Here is a 20,143-nt window from a genome sequence, read left to right as displayed (position 1 = left end):
TGAGCTCACTAGTCGTAGTATCAACTCGAGGAGACGGCAACATCTTTACAATACCGTTCAAAATAAAAATTCAAATGCCTAAAGTTTTAGACAAGTTCTAGTAGTACATAGACTTTCTGATGATCTGCATTGGTGTATGTGCTTACTACATTTCACTTCATTGACCGAATACTTTGTGTGACGAGTGTGCACTGATAATATTTCTTTGGTTCGGTAAATTAATAGAAGTCAGTGATGAAAAGTGTAGTTGGTTTATAGTCAAAATATAAATCTTGAACATTTACTGAGCCTTGTTCGAGGTGATATTTTCAAGTTTATTTGTTGTATGTTTTCATTTACTTACAATCTCGTTTGCTAGCGATCATTGCTTAGGGTACGGGCAGTTTCTTGTTTAATACTCGGGTACGCATGGCAGTTTTCAGAAGTTGATCTCTGGTATCGTGTTTTTTATTTTTATAGGAAAAAATAATTTAAGACCTTTTAAGACTTTCAACTGAAAATAGGTCATATTTAAGACCTTTCAGGCCTTAAAATTGAAAAACTAATTTAAGACTTTTTAAGGATATGCGGGAACCCACAGGATATCTGAACATCATTGCCAATCAGGTGCATCCCTTCATGGCAGCGGTGTATCCATCTGCTAATGGATTTTTTCAGCAGGATAATGCCCCATGCATGCCACAAGGCTAGGATTGTCCAGGAATGGTTCCACAAACATGACAGTGAATTCAGCTTACTGCAGTGGCCTGCCCAGTCACCAGATCTCAATCCAATTGAGCATCTGTGGGATGAGATGGAATGAGCTATTTGGAGTAGAGATCCACTACCAGCCAACTTGACACAACTGTGGGAAGCATTGGAGTCAACATGGGCCAGCATCCCTGTGGAACGCTTTCAACGCCTTGTAGAGTCCATGCCCCAACTAATTGAGGCTGTTCTGAGGGCAAAAAGGGTGCAGCTCAATATTAGGATGGTGTTCCTAATGTTTTGTACACTCAGAGTGTGTGTGTGTGTATGTGTGTGAACTGGCAAATGTGGTTTACAAGGACAAAATGTCAGGTTACTCACCAGCATTACGAGGACACTTTGGTTTATGAGGACATCTCAGTGTCCTCATAAACCTTAGGCCATATATGTTATTTTTAAGCATAAATAGATGACCATATGAAGTTAAAAAAAAAAATTCAAAAAGACCTTACAAACCATGTTGTGTATGTGTATATATTAAAAAGTATGACCTTATATACCATGTTGTGTATGTGTAAAAAAAAGTGTCCCCGCAAACCAGGCTATGATTTGTATGTTTTTTTTTTTTTTTCACCAGCCATTATAGTCACAAAATAAAATAATAAAATAACATCGCTACTACTCGGCTGTTCTAAAAAAACGTAAAGAAAAAACAAGTTAGTAAAACTTTACAATATGGGTTCACTATATACAATATGTTTAACTAATGCATATATAATGTAGAGACCCATGAATAACTTTTATTAATAACCATTTATTAACGATTATTTAATCAGCAGCTAATACAGATAAAATCTGTTGCTATTACAGTTTTTCTGAAGTGCTAAAACTAATTTCTTGAAACATCACTCATTTCTCACAACCTTAAACACAAATCCCAATTCTTCAAACTACATTCACAAAACCCCTGACTCTTCTGACTTTTTCACCCGTTCTCAAAATCAAACAAAGCTTTCAGATCATACACACATCAGTCAATATATAAACACTACAGATCATTCATTAGACACTAGATCAAAAAATGGAGAACAAAGCATCCAGAACATGAGGTTAAAGAACAAATGTATATTGCATGCAGTAAAAAAAAGTGCAATTACTTAAAGGGATACTCCACTTTTTTTGGAAATAGGCTCATTTTACAACTCCCCCAGAGTTGAACAGTTGAGTTTTACCGTTTTCTAATCCATTTAGCCGATCTCCGGGTCTGGCAGTACCACTTTTAGCATAGCTTAGCATAAATCATTGAATCGGACAAGTCAAGTCAAGTCAAGTCAACTTTATTTATATAGCGCTTTTCACAATACAGATTGTATCAAAGCAGCTTCACAGGATTAAATAAAATAGTACATCAGTGTTTGTTTCTAGTTTAAAACATCCATGTTTGATAATGCTGATCAATAGTATTGTTGATTGATTAATTAAATTAAGTATCCCCAACTGAGCAAGCCAAAGGCAACAGTGGCAAGGAACCGAAAAACTCCATCAGGTGACCTAATGGAGAAAAAAAAAAAAAAACCTTGGGAGAACCCAGGCTCAGTCGGGGGCCAGTTCTCCTCTGGCGTTTATGAAGTAAAGACCGGATTTTACTGTAAGATTAAAAATATTATATAAATGCCTGGCTGAAGAGATGCGTCTTTAATCTAGTTTTAAACTGGGAGAGCGAGTCTGAGCAACGAACAGTATCCGGAAGACTATTCCAGAGTTTTGGTGCTAAATGTGAAAATGCTCTCCCTCCTTTAGTTGATCTAGATATCCTAGGTATGACCAAAAGCCTCGAATTTAGTGATCTTAAAGAGCGTGATGGATTATAGGGCGATAGAAGATCCGTTAAATAGACTGGAGCTAAGCCGTTTAGGGCTTTATAAGTCAGTAGCAATACCTTGTAATTAATACGGAACTTTATAGGTAACCAATGCAGTGATGATAAAATTGGTGTTATATGGTCAAATTTTCTTGATCTAGTAAGAACTCTAGCGGCGGCATTTTGGACTAACTGTAGCTTGTTTATTGAGGATGCAGGACAACCAGCCAATAAAGCATTACAGTAATCTAATCTCGAGGTCATGAACGCATGAACTAACTTTTCTGCATCAGAAACAGAGAGCATATTACGTAGCTTAGCAATGTTTCTGAGGTTGAAAAAGGCTGTTTTTGTAACATATGAAATATGATTTTCAAAAGACAGGTTACAATCTAATATAACACCCAGGTCTTTTACTGTAGATGATAAAGTAACGGGACATCCTACTATGTTAAAGTTGTATTGTAAGAGGTTTTGTGGGCGGTTTTTTGAACCGATAAGTAGTACCTCTGTCTTGTCTGGATTTAATAAAAGAAAATTGCGCGTCATCCAATCTTTTATATCTTTAACACACTCTGTCAATTTGGATAATTTAGCGTTTTCATCCGGCCGTGATGAAATATATATTTGAGTGTCATCAGCATAACAATGGAAACTAATTCCATGTTTCCTTATAATATTTCCAAGTGGCAGCATATATATTGAGAATAATAGAGGGCCTAACACAGATCCTTGCGGCACTCCATAGTTTACAGGAGTTATGATCGATTTTTCTCCATTTAAATAGACAAAATGGTATCGGTCAGATAGGTATGATCTGAACCAGCTTAGTGCTTGTCCTTGAACACCGGTATAATTTTGTAGTCGATCTAAGAGTATTGTATGATCTATAGTATCGAACGCAGCACTAAGATCAAGTAAAACTAATATTGAGATACAGCCTTGGTCAGAAGCTAAGAGTAAATCATTTGTGATTTTAACGAGCGCAGTTTCAGTGCTATGATGCGGCCTGAACCCAGACTGAAACTTTTCATAGATGTCATTTTCTTGTAAGAAAGAGCCTAGTTGGGCGGACACAACTTTTTCTAGTATTTTGGACATAAAAGGAAGATTTGAAATGGGTCTATAATTTGCTAGATTATTTGGGTCTAATTGTGGTTTCTTAATGAGAGGTTTTATAACTGCCTGTTTAAATGTTTTTGGAACATGACCTAAAGTTAAAGATGAGTTAATAATATTGAGGAGAGGCTCTTCCACTACAGGTAACACTTCTTTCAGTAGTTTAGTTGGTATGGGATCTAATAAACATGTTGTTGTTTTAGAGGAAGTGATAAGTTTATTTAACTCTATTTGTTCTATAGTTGTAAAGCTCTGTATTTGTTCTTGCGGGGTGATAATCGAGGCTGAATTATAAGGCGCGATTGAGGATTGAACGTTTACAATTGTGGTTCTGATGTTTTCTATTTTCTCAGTGAAAAATTTCATGAAATCATTACTACTAAACTGTAACGGAATATTTTGTTCAGGTGACGCTTGTTTATTTGTTAGTCTAGCCACGGTGTTAAATAAAAACCTAGGATTGTTTTGGTTATTTTCTATTAGTTTGCGGAGATGCTCAGCCCTGGCCGCTTTTAGGGCCTTTTTATAACGTGACGTACTGTCTTTCCAAGCGATTCTAAAAACCTCTAAATTAGTTTGTTTCCATTTACGCTCTAAATTACGGGTTTCTCTCTTTAGAACACGCGTAGTATTGTTGTACCATGGTACTTTAATTTTCTCTCTGACCTTTTTTAGTCTCATAGGTGCAACAATATTCAATTTCCCAGAGAGAATGGTGCTCATAGTGCTGGTTAGTTCCTCTAGTTCATCTGTTTGTTTGGGTTCACTGAGCAGCTGAGACAGATCCGATAAGCAATTTGAAAAATTATCTATGGTGGATGGAAGGATTGTTCTGCCTAATCGATAACGCGGCGCAGCATGATATATTACAGGGGTACGTAATATGCAAGTTACCATGTAATGGTCAGTGACATCATCACTTTGTGGAATGATATCTATATCGGTTGGATCGGTTCCAAGTGATATAATTAAATCGAGTGTATGATTAAAACGATGAGTTGGTCCGGTAACGTTTTGCTTAGCCCCAAAGGAGTTTAATAAATCGATAAACGCAGCCCCTAACGCATCATTTTGATTATCTACGTGTATGTTAAAATCTCCAACAATTAATGCATTATCGACATTGACCAATAGATCTGAGAGAAAATCTGCAAATTCTTTTAGGAAATCAGCGTAAGGCCCTGGCGGTCTATATACGGTAGCCAAGGCTAAAGATAATAGGGATGTTTTTCTAGCGTCTAAGAGCGTAACATTTAGTACAAGCACTTCAAATGAAATAAACTTATAACCCGTTTTCTGAGTAACACTAAGAAAATCTCTATAGATAGTTGCAACACCGCCGCCGCGACCAATCAGACGGGGCTCATGCTTATAACAGTATCCTGATGGAGTAGACTCATTTAGACCGAAATAATCATTTGGTTTAAGCCAGGTTTCAGTAAGGCAAAGTACATCGAAGCTATTATCTGTGACTATTTCATTTACAATAACTGCCTTAGGTGTGAGTGATCTAATGTTTAAAAGACCTAGCTTTAGAAATTGTTTTTGTTTACTAATAGCAACATTTTCTGTTTTAATAACAATTAGATTTTTCCTAGATCCTGCAGTAGATTTATTATTTGATCTCACTAAACGAGGAATAGACACAATTTCTATGCAATGTTCTACACTAGTGTTTACAAGACCATTAGCATCTCTCTCAAAAAAATGACCAAAGATTTTCGATATTTGTCCTATTTAAAACTTGACTCTTCTGTAGTTACATCGTGCACTAAGACCGACAGAAAATGTAAAGTTGCGATTTTCTAGGCTGATATGGCTAGGGATTATACTCTCATTCCTGCGTAATAATCAAGAAACTTTGCTGCCGTAGGGCAATTCCACGCAAAACTGTCACGTCCATAACGCCAACACAATGCCATGATATTGAGTTGGCGTTTTGGATGTGACAGTTTTGCGTGGAATTTCCCCGTACCATGAGTCCAGCAGGCGTAATGATATGACGCAGCACCTGATAATAGTCCCCAGCTCGGTAACTTCCAACGTGACCGGGACTAAGTTTGTGAAAACATGAAACCGAGCTCGGAAATTTGGCCAGAACCTAGAGTCCCGTCCCAGTCCTGTGCAAAGATTCAATCAAACGTCTTTTACAAAAATAAAGGTAAAACAATGATCGGTAAAACAACGATTTTGAAGTTGGAGGAGAAAATGAGATGTCGGCAGAGTTTTTCGCCACTGGGTCGGTATTTCCTTCGGTATAAATTTTCATTCTGAAGTGAACTAATCCTTTAACATTACTACAAATACAGACAATAACGCTTTTAGTCAGAGACTGTAGTCTAAATGCGGTTGTTTTATTTATAACAATTCCAATAATGCTAAATAATACCTACGATTACTCATATTTAATAATGATAAGTCCGTTTGTGTGTCAGCTCAATCATGGTACAGGAGGACATGTTTAACATTACTACAAATATAGACACTAAAGGTTTTTGTCCGAGACTTTAGTCTAAACTTTGGTTGTTTTGTAGTAGTAAGAGTAGTACTAATACTACTACTAATAATGCTAAATAATACATACAATGGCTAATATTTAATAATGATAAGTTAGGTTGTGTGTCAACTCAATCATGGTACAGGAGGACATGTTTATCATTACTACAAATATAGACACTAAAGGTTTTTGTCTGAGACTTTAGTCTAAACTTTGGTTGTTTTGTAGTAGTAAGAGTAGTACTAATACTACTAATAATGCTAAATAATACATACAATGGCTAATATTTAATAATGATAAGTCCGTTTGTGTGTCAGCTCAATCATGGTACAGGAGGACATGTTTAACATTACTACAAATATAGACACTAAAGGTTTTTGTCTGAGACTTTAGTCTAAACTTTGGTTGTTTTGTAGTAGTAAGAGTAGTACTAATACTACTAATAATGCTAAATAATACATACAATGGCTAATATTTAATAATGATAAGTCCGTTTGTGTGTCAGCTCAATCATGGTACAGGAGGACATGTTTAACATTACTACAAATATAGACACTAAAGGTTTTTGTCCGAGACTTTAGTCTAAACTTTGGTTGTTTTGTAGTAGTAAGAGTAGTACTAATACTACTACTAATAATGCTAAATAATACATACAATGGCTAATATTTAATAATGATAAGTTAGGTTGTGTGTCAACTCAATCATGGTACAGGAGGACATGTTTATCATTACTACAAATACAGACAATAACGCTTTTTGTCTGAGACTTTAGTCTAAAATTTGGTTGTTTTGTAGTAGTAAGAGTAGTACTAATACTAATAATAATGCTAAATAATATCTACAAGTAGTATAGCCTATTCACAAACTGTTTTTACTCAAGCGTAGCGTTTTCTCTGAGTTCACTGTGTAGTCTGCTCCCTGCATTGTGTAGTTCAATTTTCCACATTTATTTTATGCCATTATTTCAGGATCAGTATTTGCTTTCTACTTTACACAAATAAAAATGTCACTGAACTTTTGCTGTGTAATTGTAACAATGAGCACTCAAACACACCAAAACAACAATTATTAAAAACTTTTGCACAGGCATTTTGCACTAGTTAATATTAATTTATTAATAGGCTATATAGTGCTGGTTTATTGGGGTGGTGTTATAAACTACTGATACCCCTTTTCCACCAAGGCAGAGCTGGTGCTGGTTCGGAGCCAGAGCCTAGTTTCAAATCGGTTCTTTGTTTTTCCACCGCCAAAGCACCAGCTCCGAACCAGTAAAACTGGTTCTTAAGTAGCACCAAATCATTGCAGGGTCTAGAACGGAGCCAAGAAAGAACCGCTTGCGTCAGGGGCTGGGGGCGGGGTTACCGTGACCAACAAGACGAATAGAAACTTGTGACCGCCATTTTTAAATAGCAGCTAGTCGAGCTAATAGCAGCTCGATTATAATATCCGTCTATGTAAGTTACGGCGAGCTGCACGAACGCGTTGGATTCCGTGTATTTTTGCAAACCCATAAGCATCTATAGTATTGCAACGTCCGTTACTGTTGATGGCTTGTTCGAGATGCATCGGAGCGGCGAGGACCGATCGGAGCTGCGGGAGTGTTTGGAGAGCATACGACTCCTTGTGCTTTTAGATCGCTATCGCAGTGCTTTGATATCATGCGGCGATCGATCTGCGAGAAGCCGATGCATCTCGAACAAGCCTGGCGTGTTTGTGTTTGGTGCTACCGCACTAGCGGTTGCTGGGCAACATGAGACGTATACAGTGACGTAAGATCTGGCTCTGTTGTGGCTCTCTAGCCGGTGGAAAGGCAAACCGGTTCTTAGTAAGCTCGTCAGTCGAACCAACTCTGAACCAGCTTTGGCTCTGGCTCTGAACCAGCACCCGGTTCTTGTTGGTGGAAAAGGGGTAAGAGATGTTTAAAATGTTTATATGGATATATATATAGTCATATTATACAAATCTAGTGATTGTAAACTGTTAAGAAGCAAACAACATGTTCCCAGAACGTTTTATGATAGCCTAAATATAACATAAAAAAAAAAAATCTATAAGGACATTCTGAGAATGTTGTTCTAAGAACGTTTTCTATAAACGTTATGAGAACGTTCATCCATCACAACATAACGTCATAAAGACGTTCCAAGAACCTTGTTCTAAAAACGTTTTCTATCAACGTTATGAGAACTTTCATCAATCAGAAATAACATCATAAAGACGTTCCAAGAACCTTGTTCTAAAAACGTTTTCTATCAACGTTATGAGAACGTTCATCAATCACAAATAACGTCATAAAGACGTTCCAAGAACCTTGTTCAAAAATGTTTTCTATCAACGTTATGAGAACTTTCATCAATCAGAAATAACGTCATAAAGACGTTCCAAGAACCTTGTTCTAAAAACGTTTTCTATCAACGTTATGAGAACGTTCATCAATCACAAATAACGTCATAAAGACGTTCCAAGAACCTTGTTCTAAGAAAGTTTTCTATAAACGTTATGAGAACTTTCATCAATCACAAATAACGTCATAAAGACGTTCCAAGAACCTTGTTCTAAGAAAGTTTTCTATAAACGTTATGAGAACGTTCATCAATCACAAATAACGTCATAAAGACGTTCCAAGAACCTTGTTCAAAAATGTTTTCTATCAACGTTATGAGAACTTTCATCAATCAGAAATAACGTCATAAAGACGTTCCAAGAACCTTGTTCTAAAAACGTTTTCTATCAACGTTATGAGAACGTTCATCAATCACATATAACGTCATAAAGACGTTCCAAGAACCTTGTTCTAAAAACGTTTTCTATCAACGTTATGAGAACTTTCATCAATCACAAATAACGTCATAAAGACGTTCCAAGAACCGATCTCGGTTACTTAACTGTAACCTTGTTCCCTGAGAAAGCGGAACGAGATGCTGCGCTGCTCAGCGCATTGGGAACATATTTTATCGTGACCAGCTGTGAAATATGTGTATAACACGTCGATGGAATTGACCCGGAGGTAATATAGCCTCGGTCGGTGACGTCATCGGCGCGCCCCCGCGACACGAGGCTATAAGTAGATGAGCCACAGGTGCATCGTCAGGATATTTTGTCTGAAGAGCAGTCCTGGGACATCTTCAGCACGGCAAAGTAGCGCAGCATCTCGTTCCGCTTTCTCAGGGAACAAGGTTACAGTCAAGTAACCGAGATCGTTCCCTTTCGAAAGCTACAATCGATGCTGCGCTGCTCAGCGCATTGGGAACGAGAATACCCACGCCGCCGTGCTTGAATATGTCTGGACTCCCACGGTTGTGCATGTGTGTATCACAAGTACGCAAGAAGGCCTAGACATTAGCTTGTGACGTCGACTCAAGGACATGAGAGCCCGGAGTGGCATGAACATCCAAACTATAAAATTTTATGAATGTGTGCGGAGAGGACCAGCCTGCCGCATCACAAACCTGTTGTAGGGGGGCACCCCTTGCCAAAGCACTGGAGGAGGCAACCCCCCTGGTGGAGTGAGCCCTAAGACCTCTAGGCGAAGCTTGACCGCGCGCCTCATAGGCAAGAGCAATAGCATCCCTGACCCAATGAGACATGGTCTGCTTGGTGGCAGCAGCTCCCCTGTTACTACCACCATAACAGACGAAGAGTTGCTCCGACTTACGCCACTGGCTAGAGCGGTGGATGTAAGCCTGAAGAGCACGGACTGGACACAGTCTGTGAGATTTCTCCTGCTCCGGCGTTGTGAACGGTGGAGGACAGAAGGCTTCTAGAATGACCGGATGTACAGCCGAAAATGGAACCTTAGGCAGGTAATCAGGATGTGGATGCAAAATCACTTTCACCATTCCTGGGGCAAAGTCTAAGCAGGATGGAGAGATAGACAGAGCCTGCATATCCCCAATTCTCTTCAAGGAAGTTATTGCCATAAGAAAAAACATTTTTAGAGTCAGAAGTTTATCAGACGCTGATTCTATAGGTTCAAAGGGGGTATCAACCAGACCCTCGAGAACTGTAGCTAAGTCCCATGAAGGGATCTTGGTTTTTACTGGAGGCCTCAGTCTCCTGGCCCCACGTAGGAAGCGAGAGAGCAGAGGGTGTCTCCCGAGCGGTGCCCCGTTAACTAAGGCGTGGCAAGCCGAAAGAGCGGCCACATAAACCTTCAGAGTAGCAGGGCATGTGCCCGATGATAGTTTCTCCTGCATGAAGTCCAGAACTGAAGCAACCTGGCAGTTGACTGGATCTACATTGTGTAGAACACACCATCTTTCAAAAACACCCCATTTACTGGCATAACTTTGTCTAGTGGAGGAAGCCCTAGCACTTAGAATGGTCTCAATAACGGCAGGCGAAAGCCCAGTGTCCCTCAGTTGGTTCCCATCAGGGGCCAAACGTGAAGATTCCACAGGTCGGGCCTGGGATGGACTATTGTGCCCTCTGCCTGAGACAGAAGGTCCCTCCTCTCCGGAATCGCCCACGGCGAGCCGTCGAGGAGAGATATTATCTCCGAGAACCACACTCTGTTCGGCCAACGCGGCGCTATCAGTAAGAGGCAAGACCCTTGTTGGCGAACTCTGGCTAGAACTCCCGGGAGCAGAGAAACTGGAGGAAACGCATACAGGCGCATCTTGGGCCATGTGTGCGCCATCGCATCCAGACCCAATGGAGCTGGGTGACTCAGAGAGAAGTAGAGGGAACATTGCGCTGTCTGTTGTGAGGCGAAGAGGTCCACCTCTGCTCTGTAAAATTTGGTCCAAATCTGTTCCACCACTTCCGGGTGGAGTTTCCACTCGCCCGTCGGTAGTGTCTGTCTGGACAGTAAGTCTGCTCCCACATTCAAACGCCCTGGAATGTATACTGCCCTGAGTGACAGGAACTTGTCCTGGGCCCAGAGAAAAATCTGCCTCGCTATTCTGTTCAGATTGCGTGAGCGCAGACCTCCCTGGTGATTTATATAAGAGACTGCAGCTGTGTTGTCCACCCGCACTAGGACATGACAACCCCTCAATTGATGGAGAAAATATTTCAGAGCCAGAAATACGGCCATCAGCTCGAGGCAATTGATGTGCCAATCGAGCTGATGGCCCTCCCATTCCCCTTGAGCTGGACGGCCACCTAAGACCGCTCCCCAGCCCATCAGGGAGGCGTCCGTCGTTAGCAGTCTGCGACGACACGGCGCCCCTAGAGTGGGACCCAAGGTTAGGAACCGGGGTCTGAGCCACAGAGATAGTGTACGAAGCCCGCGGCGCGTCACTTTTATTTGCCTTTGAGGATTGGCTCTTGGATGAAACCCTCTGGCTTTTAGCCACAACTGAAACGGTCTCATGTGGAACAGCCCCAGAGGAATCACCGTGGAGGCTGATGCCATGAGACCCAACATTCTTTGATACTGACGAACAGTACGAACTTGGCCTAGCTTGACTTTGGTCATGGTCTGCCGTATGGTCTCGACTCGAGCAGGAGACATTTGTGCCCGCATCGTAACCGAATCCCATACGATCCCGAGATAATTCGTTCTCTGAGCAGGAGAAAGAACACTTTTCTTGGTGTTGAGCTTCAGCCCTAGAGAAACTAGATGAGCTAACACGATATCTCTGTGTTGGAGCGCCATCTCTTGAGATTGTGCTAGAATTAACCAATCGTCTATGTAATTCAAAATGCGAATGCCCCGGAGTCGCATTGGAGCCAGTGCTGCATCCATGCATTTTGTGTATGTGCGGGGTGATAGTGCTAGACCGAATGGAAGAACCCGAAATTGGTACGCTTCGCCCCCGAAAGCGAACCTCAGGAATTTCCTGTGTTGTGGCAATATTTCTATGTGAAAATATGCGTCCTTCAGATCGATCGTGACGAACCAATCGTGATGTTGAATTTGCGACACGACCGTCTTGACGGTTAACATCTTGAACTTGAGTGCTTTGACTGTGCGGTTTAAGCCTCGAAGATCTAAGATTGGACGCAACCCCCCATCCTTTTTGGGTACTAGGAAGTATCTGCTGTAATAACCTGACTCCCTCTCTGGCAGAGGAACATGTTCTATGGCCTCTTTGCCCAGAAGAGTTTGCAGCTCTTGCGACAGTACGTGCATCTGCTCTGGTTTCACGGTAGTGAAAATCACGCCGTTGAAACGCGGAGGACGACGAATAAATTGGATTCTGTATCCTATCTGTACTGTGCTTAATACCCATGCAGAAATGCCTGGCAGAAGTTTCCACGCTGCCAGACTCTCTGAGAGTGGTATTAATTTTAATACTTCCTTTTGAGGGGATGTTAGATGTTCCGTGTCCGGAATGACCGCCGGAAACAACGGAACATCTAACAATTCGCTGGAAATCGCTGCCCCCCGAAGCACGAGAGGTGGCGGGGATGGAACGATTTTGTGAGGGTAGCGGGAAGGGGCGAAATGATCTTGCACGCGCCCCATCCCGCGGGGGACTACCCCCACCAGATTGGGCGCCAGACCATCAGGACTTTCTCTTTTTATTGATAATGCTCCTGAGGTCTGGTCTGGGAGGCTGCTGAGCCTGGCGAGTTTGTCTCCAGCCTCTCTGAGGGGGAGCACGACTCGCCACGCTCTGCTTTTTCTCCTCCCTAGCTTTTGAAGGACCGGGGCGGGGCTGGGTGGCAGACGGCCCCTCCCCTTGAGTGCGGCGAGGAAGGAACTGAACGAATGCTTCTTCGTGTTTCTTCACCTCTTTAAATCTGGTCACTACGGTGTTAACTGAGTCGCCAAATAAACCAGAGGGAGAAACAGGGGAGTCTAACAGAAACAGACGATCCTTCTCTTTAATGCCTGTCAAATTCAACCACAGGTGCCTCTCCGTGCTGACTAAAGCACTCATAGAACGGCCGATAGCACGGGCCGTTTGCTTGGTCGCACGGAGAGACAGATCTGTGGCTCGACGAAGCTCAGAGAACGCTTCCTCGTCGATGGTACTGCCCACACTCAAATCCTTCAATAGGTCAGCCTGGTACGCCTGTAACACTGCCATAGTGTGCAGCGCAGCACCAGCCTGACCTGCAGCTTGATAAGCTTTACCCACTAACGATGATGTAATTCGACATGGTTTAGAGGGGAGGGTAGGTTTTTTAATCGAAGATGCCGACTCGGGCGAGAGATAGCTCGCGAGCGTCTCTTCAACCCGTGGCATCTCCGTATACCCTCGCGCTTTCGCACCCACGATAGTCGAAAAAGTCGACGTCGAGGGCACAAAAACACGAGAGGTATATGGTTTGCTCCATGACTTAGACAGCTCGTCATGGAGGTCCTCGAACCTATCCTCTAGCTTACTACGTTTGGGGGTCTCTTGTTCGCGTGGCCAGTCAAGCTGTAACCTGGCCACCGCGCGAGTAACCACCTCTAGCAATTCCTCGACAGATTTATTTTCGCGAGAGGAATGCTCAGAGGCTGGCTGCTCGTTATGGTCTGAATAAGAACCAAGAGATATATCATCAGCCTCGTGAACCGAAGAAGCACCGGAGCGCGCTCCGAGATCACGAGACTCGATGCATGGATCTGGTGACGCAGCAAGCGAAAGGGACGGACCCGTCTCTTGCTCCTCATGCAGATCCATTCTAGAGCCCCACGTTGGTAATGCGGGTGCGGACTGGAAATAGTTCAGACGGGAGCGGAGCATCTTAACTGTGAGCAGATCACAATGCTCGCACCCGCCCTTCTCTATTGCCAGAACCGCGTGCTCTTCCCCCAAACAAACAAAACAGTAATCGTGTGTATCCAGCTCAGACATGGGACGGGAGCATGGAGGAACACAACGCTTACTATTTTGTTGGCTCATTTCTCCTCTTTTTTTACTTTTTAAACTCTGTTTGTAACGTGAGAGAAAAAGATTTTGAGAAATGAGAAATTTCTGCACACTGCCTGATGAAACTAACTCCTAACAAAGATCTGTAGTAGCAGATGAGAGTAACAGAGAGAGTTTTCTGACGCACACATGCACAGTAATGGTCTGAAGACAAAAGACCTGACGATGCACCTGTGGCTCATCTACTTATAGCCTCGTGTCGCGGGGGCGCGCCGATGACGTCACCGACCGAGGCTATATTACCTCCGGGTCAATTCCATCGACGTGTTATACACATATTTCACAGCTGGTCACGATAAAATATGTTCCCAATGCGCTGAGCAGCGCAGCATCGATTGTAGCTTTCAAAGGGAACTTGTTCTAAGAAAGTTTTCTATAAACGTTATGAGAACTTTCATCAATCACAAATAACGTCATAAAGACGTTCCAAGAACCTTGTTCTAAGAACGTTTTCTATCAACGCTATGAGAACTTTCATCAATCACAAATAACGCCATAAAGACGTCCCAAGAACCTTGTTTTAAGAACGTTTTCTATCAACGTTATGAGAACGTTCATTATTCACAAATAACGTCATAAAGACGTTCCAAGAACCTTGTTCTAAGAACGTTTTCTATCAACGTTATGAGAACTTTCATCAATCACAAATAACGTCATAAAGACGTTCCAAGAACCTTGTTCTAAAAACGTTTTCTATCAACGTTATGAGAACTTTCATCAATCACAAATAACGTCATAAAGACGTTCCAAGAACCTTGTTCTAAGAACGTTTTCTATAAACGTTATGAGAACTTTCATCAATCACAAATAACGTCATAAAGACGTTCCAAGAACCTTGTTCTAAGAACGTTTTCTATCAACGCTATGAGAACTTTCATCAATCACAAATAACGCCATAAAGACGTCCCAAGAACCTTGTTTTAAGAACGTTTTCTATCAACGTTATGAGAACGTTCATTATTAACAAATAACGTCATAAAGACGTTCCAAGAACCTTGTTCTAAGAACGTTTTCTATCAACGTTATGAGAACTTTCATCAATCACAAATAACGTCAAAAAGACATTCCAAGAACCTTGTTCTAAGAACGTTTTCTATCAACGTTATGAGAACTTTCATCAATCACAAATAACGTCATAAAGACGTTCCAAGAACCTTGTTCTAAAAACGTTTTCTATCAACGTTATGAGAACGTTCATCAATTACAAATAAAGTCATAAAGACATTCCAAGAACCTTGTTCTAAGAACGTTTTCTATCAACGCTATGAGAACTTTCATCAATCACAAATACTGTCAAAAAGACATTCCAAGAACCTTGTTCTAAGAACGTTTTCTATCAACGTTATGAGAACTTTCATCAATCACAAATAACGTCATAAAGACGTTCCAAGAACCTTGTTCTAAGAACGTTTTCTATCAACGTTATGAGAACTTTCATCAATCACAAATAATGTCATAAAGACGTTCCAAGAACCTTGTTCTAAAAACGTTTTCTATCAACGTTATGAGAACGTTCATCAATTACAAATAACGTCATAAAGACATTCCAAGAACCTTGTTCTAAGAACGTTTTCTATCAACGCTATGAGAACTTTCATCAATCACAAATAACGTCAAAAAGACGTTCCAAGAACCTTGTTCTAAAAACGTTTTCTATCAACGCTATGAGAACTTTCATCAATCAAAAATAACGTCATAAAGACGTTCCAAGAACCTTGTTCTAAGAACGTTTTCTATCAATGTTATGAGAACTTTCATCAATCACAAATAACGTCATAAAGACGTTCCAAGAACCTTGTTCTAAAAACGTTTTCTATCAACGCTATGAGAACTTTCATCAATCACAAATAACGCCATCAAGACGTTCCAAGAACCTTGTTCTAAGAACGTTTTCTATCAACGTTATGAGAACTTTCATCAATCACAAATAATGTCATAAAGACGTTCCAAGAACCTTGTTCTAAAAACGTTTTCTATCAACGTTATGAGAACGTTCATCAATTACAAGTAAAGTCATAAAGACATTCCAAGAACCTTGTTCTAAGAACGTTTTCTATCAACGCTATGAGAACTTTCATCAATCACAAATAACGTCATAAAGACGTTCCAAGAACCTTGTTCTAAGAACGTTTTCTATCAACATTATGAGAACGTTCATCAATCACAAATAACGTCATAAAGACTTTCCAAGAACCTTGCTCTAAGAACATTTTCTATCAACGTTATGAGAACTTTCATCAATCACAAATAATGTCATAAAGACGTTCCAAGAACCTTGTTCTAAAAACGTTTTCTATCAACGTTATGAGAACGTTCATCAATTACAAGTAAAGTCATAAAGACATTCCAAGAACCTTGTTCTAAGAACGTTTTCTATCAACGCTATGAGAACTTTCATCAATCACAAATAACGTCAAAAAGACGTTCCAAGAACCTTGTTCTAAAAACGTTTTCTATCAACGCTATGAGAACTTTCATCAATCACAAATAACGTCATAAAGACGTTCCAAGAACCTTGTTCTAAGAACGTTTTCTATCAATGTTATGAGAACTTTCATCAATCACAAATAACGTCAAAAAGACGTTCCAAGAACCTTGTTCTAAGAACGTTTTCTATCAACATTATGAGAACTTTCATCAATCACAAATAACGTCATAAAGACGTTCCAAGAACCTTGTTCTAAGAACGTTTTCTATCAACGTTATGAGAACTTTCATCAATCACAAATAACGTCATAAAGACATTCCAAGAACCTTGTTCTAAGAACGTTTTCTATCAACGTTATGATAACGTTCATCAATCACAAATAACGTCATAAAGACGTTCCAAGAACCTTGTTCTAAGAACGTTTTCTATCAGCGTTATGAGATTGTTCATCAATTACAAATAACGTCATAAAGACGTTCCAAGAACCTTGTTCTAAGAACGTTTTCTATCAACGCTATGAGAACTTTCATCAATCACAAATAACGTCATAAAGACGTTCCAAGAACCTTGTTCTAAGAACGTTTTCTATCAACGCTATGAGAACTTTCATCAATCACAAATAACGTCATAAAGACGTTCCAAGAACCTTGTTCTAAGAACGTTTTCTATCAACATTATGAGAACGTTCATCAATCACAAATAACGTCATAAAGACTTTCCAAGAACCTTGCTCTAAGAACATTTTCTATCAACGTTATGAGAACTTTCATCAATCACAAAATAACGTCAAAAAGACGTTTCAAGAACCTTGTTCTAAAAACGTTTTCTATCAACGTTATGAGAACTTTCATCAATCACAAAATAACGTCAAAAAGACGTTTCAAGAATGTTGTTCTAAAAACGTTTTCTATCAACGTTATGAGAACTTTCATCAATCACAAATAACGTCATAAAGACGTTCCAAGAACCTTGTTCTAAAAACGTTTTCTATCAACGTTATGAGAACTTTCATCAATCACAAATAACGTCATAAAGACGTTCCAAGAACCTTGTTCTAAAAACGTTTTCTATCAACATTATGAGAACTTTCATCAATCACAAATAACGTCATAAAGACATTCCAAGAATGTTGTTCTAAGAACGTTTTCTATCAACGTTATGAGAACTTTCATCAATCACAAAATAACGTCAAAAAAACGTTTCAAGAATGTTGTTCTAAAAACGTTTTCTATCAACGTTATGAGAACTTTCATCAATCACAAATAACGCCATAAAGACATTCCAAGAACCTTGTTCTAAAAACGTTTTCTATCAACGTTATGAGAACTGTCATCAATCACACAATAACATCAAAAAGACGTTTCAAGGATGTTGTTCTAAAAACATTTTCTATCAACGTTATGAGAACTTTCATCAATCACAAATAACGCCATAAAGACGTTCCAAGAACCTTGTTCTAAAAACGTTTTCTATCAACGTTATGAGAACTTTCATCAATCACAAAATAACGTCAAAAAGACGTTCCAAGAATCTTGTTCTAAAAACGTTTTCTATCAACATTATGAGAACGTTCATCAATCACAAATAACGTCATAAAGACGTTCCAAGAACCTTGTTCTAAGAACGTTTTCTATCAACGTTATGAGAACTTTCATCAATCACATATAACATCATAAAGACGTTCCAAGAACCTTGTTCTAAGAACGTTTTCTATCAACGCTATGAGAACGTTAATCAATCACAAATAACGTCATAAAGACGTTCCAAGAACCTTGTTCTAAGAATGTTTTCTATCAAAGTTATGAGAACTTTCATCAATCACAAATAACATCATAAAGACGTTCCAAGAACCTTGTTCTACGAACGTTTTCTATCAACGTTATGAGAACGTTCATCAATCACAAATAACGCCATAAAGACATTCCAAGAACCTTGTTCTAAAAACGTTTTCTATCAACGTTATAAGAACTTTCATCAATCACAAAATAACATCAAAAAGACGTTTCAAAAATGTTGTTCTAAAAACGTTTTCTATCAACGTTATGAGAACTTTCATCAATCACAAATAACGCCATAAAGACGTTCCAAGAACCTTGTTCTAAAAACGTTTTCTATCAACGTTATGAGAACTTTCATCAATCACAAAATAACGTCAAAAAGACGTTCCAAGAACCTTGTTCTAAAAACGTTTTCTATCAACGTTATGAGAACGTTCATCAATCACAAATAACGTCATAAAGACGTTCCAAGAACCTTGTTCTAAGAACGTTTTCTACCAACGTTATGAGAACTTTCATCAATCACAAATAACATCATAAAGACGTTCCAAGAACCTTGTTCTAAGAACGTTTTCTATCAACGCTATGAGAACGTTCATCAATCACAAATAATGTCATAAAGACGTTCCAAGAACCTTGTTCTAAGAATGTTTTCTATCAAAGTTATGAGAACTTTCATCAATCACAAATAACATCATAAAGACGTTCCAAGAACCTTGTTCTACGAACGTTTTCTATCAACGTTATGAGAACGTTCATCAATCACAAATAACGCCATAAAGACATTCCAAGAACCTTGTTCTAAAAACGTTTTCTATCAACGTTATGAGAACGTTCATCAATTACAAGTAAAGTCATAAAGACATTCCAAGAACCTTGTTCTAAGAACGTTTTCTATCAACGCTATGAGAACTTTCATCAATCACAAATAACGTCAAAAAGACGTTCCAAGAACCTTGTTCTAAAAACGTTTTCTATCAACGCTATGAGAACTTTCATCAATCACAAATAACGTCATAAAGACGTTCCAAGAACCTTGTTCTAAGAACGTTTTCTATCAATGTTATGAGAACTTTCATCAATCACAAATAACGTCAAAAAGACGTTCCAAGAACCTTGTTCTAAGAACGTTTTCTATCAACATTATGAGAACTTTCATCAATCACAAATAACGTCATAAAGACGTTCCAAGAACCTTGTTCTAAGAACGTTTTCTATCAACGTTATGAGAACTTTCATCAATCACAAATAACGTCATAAAGACATTCCAAGAACCTTGTTCTAAGAACGTTTTCTATCAACGTTATGATAACGTTCATCAATCACAAATAACGTCATAAAGACGTTCCAAGAACCTTGTTCTAAGAACGTTTTCTATCAGCGTTATGAGATTGTTCATCAATTACAAATAACGTCATAAAGACGTTCCAAGAACCTTGTTCTAAGAACGTTTTCTATCAACGCTATGAGAACTTTCATCAATCACAAATAACGTCATAAAGACGTTCCAAGAACCTTGTTCTAAGAACGTTTTCTATCAACGCTATGAGAACTTTCATCAATCACAAATAACGTCATAAAGACGTTCCAAGAACCTTGTTCTAAGAACGTTTTCTATCAACATTATGAGAACGTTCATCAATCACAAATAACGTCATAAAGACTTTCCAAGAACCTTGCTCTAAGAACATTTTCTATCAACGTTATGAGAACTTTCATCAATCACAAAATAACGTCAAAAAGACGTTTCAAGAACCTTGTTCTAAAAACGTTTTCTATCAACGTTATGAGAACTTTCATCAATCACAAAATAACGTCAAAAAGACGTTTCAAGAATGTTGTTCTAAAAACGTTTTCTATCAACGTTATGAGAACTTTCATCAATCACAAATAACGTCATAAAGACGTTCCAAGAACCTTGTTCTAAAAACGTTTTCTATCAACGTTATGAGAACTTTC

This window comes from Squalius cephalus (assembly GCF_949319135.1).
Source record: "Squalius cephalus genome assembly, chromosome: 7".
Lineage (NCBI taxonomy): Eukaryota > Metazoa > Chordata > Actinopteri > Cypriniformes > Leuciscidae > Squalius > Squalius cephalus.
Note: the sequence above shows the minus strand (reverse complement) of the source record.